General features: G+C 42.4%; 1 non-coding gene across 1 annotated transcript; it reads left to right on the top strand.

The window, feature by feature from the left end:
- The first annotated feature begins 244 nt into the window (after positions 1-244).
- TRNAW-CCA (transfer RNA tryptophan (anticodon CCA)) lies at positions 245-316 on the top strand. Its single transcript has one exon. It is a non-coding gene; the product is annotated as a tRNA-Trp (tRNA).
- Positions 317-1,731: the final 1,415 nt, after the last annotated feature.

Raw genomic sequence — 1,731 nt, 5'->3', positions numbered from 1 at the left:
TCTCGGGTAACAGACAATCAGCGACTTTTTACTTTACAATTACTTTGTTATCTCCTCATCTATTCTTTGATGAAGACTGTGTTCAAGTACTTTGCTCCTTTTCTTCTAAAACTGAATTTTTGTTTCCTTATTTTTCAGTTTGCAGAGCTCTTAATATAAGTTCATTAAAAAAACTGGGATTTGCAAATATTTAATGTTTTCGTCCTCTGAACAGTGTCTTTTGAAGAGCAGTTCTTAATGGGCTTCCCTGGTGGCTCAGAGGTTAAAGCGTTTGCCTCCAATGTGGGAGACCCAGGTTCGATCCCTGGGTAGGGAAGATCCCCTGGAGAAGGAAATGGTAACTCACTCCAGTATTCTTGCCTGGAGAATCCCATGGACGGAGAAGCCTGGTAGGCTATAGTCCACGGAGTTGCAAAGAGTCGGACATGGCTGAGCGACTTCACCTTCACCTTCGCCTTCTTAATTCTGATGAGGTCAAATTAATCAGTTTTTTCCCTTCCTAGATCATGGTAAGAAATCTTTGTTTAAGCCAGAATCACAAAGATTTTCTCTTATATTTTCTTCTAGAAGTTTTATGAGCCATTTTGAGTGCAAAGAATGGGTCAAAGTTATTTTTTACATCTGGCTATCTAATTGCTTCCATCTTATTTGCTAAGTTAGCTGTCTTTTATCTGTTGTATCGTCTGTGCGCTCGTTCAGTCGCTCAGTTGTGTCTGACTATTTGTGACCCCATGAACTGCAGCACACCAGGCTTTCCTGTCCTTCACCATCTCCCAGAGTTTGATCAAACTCTTGTCTATTGAGTCAGTGATGCCATCCAACCATTTCATCCTCTGTTGTCCCCTTCTCCTCCTGCCTTCAATCTTTCTCAGCATTGGGATCTTTTCCAATGAGTTGGCTCTTCGAATCAGGTGGCCCAAATATTGGAGCTTCAGCTTCAGCATCAGTTCTTCTAATGAATATTTAGGGTGGATTTCCTTTATGATTGATTGGTTTGATCTCCTTGCTGTCCAAGGGACTTTTAAGAACCTTCTCCAGCACCCCAGTTTGAAGGCATCAATTCTTTGTTGTGCAGTCTTTTTTATTGTCCAGCTCTCACATTTGTTTATGACTACTGGAAAAACCATTGGGGAAGGCAATGGCACCCCACTCCAGTACTCTTGCCTGGAAAATCCCATGGATGGAGGAGCCTGGTGGGCTGCAGTCCATGGGATCGCTAAGAGTCGGACACGACTCAGCGACTTCACTTTGACTTTCCACTTTCCTGCATTGGAGAAGGAAATGGCAGCCCACTCCAGTGTTCTTGCCTGGAGAATCCCAGGGACGGGGGAGCCTGGTGGGCTGCCGTCTATGGGGTCGCACAGAGTCGGACACGACTGAAGCGACTTAGCAGCAGCAGCAGCAGCAACTGGAAAAACCATAGCTTTGACTATAAGGACCTTTATCAGCAAAGGAATGTCTCTGCTTTTAATACACTGTCTAGGTTGGTCTTTGCTTTTCTTTTAAAAGCAAAGACAAGTGTCTTTGAATGTATTTATAGACCTTGGTCAACTTTTGGTCCCTTTTGTATCTTTGTATCAATATAGCACTGTCTTGACTATTTTAACTACAATGAGATGAATCAGGCCCTTTGTCTTCAAAGTTGTTTTGAATACTATATGTCCTTTTAATTTCCATATGAATTTTACAGTGACCTTGCCAATGTCTTCAAAAAAAGTTAACAAGGGCTTT

This window comes from Bos indicus, chromosome 28 (assembly GCF_029378745.1).
Source record: "Bos indicus isolate NIAB-ARS_2022 breed Sahiwal x Tharparkar chromosome 28, NIAB-ARS_B.indTharparkar_mat_pri_1.0, whole genome shotgun sequence".
In the NCBI taxonomy this organism is placed as follows: domain Eukaryota; kingdom Metazoa; phylum Chordata; class Mammalia; order Artiodactyla; family Bovidae; genus Bos; species Bos indicus.
Note: the sequence above shows the minus strand (reverse complement) of the source record. Positions and strands in the feature narration are given on the sequence as shown.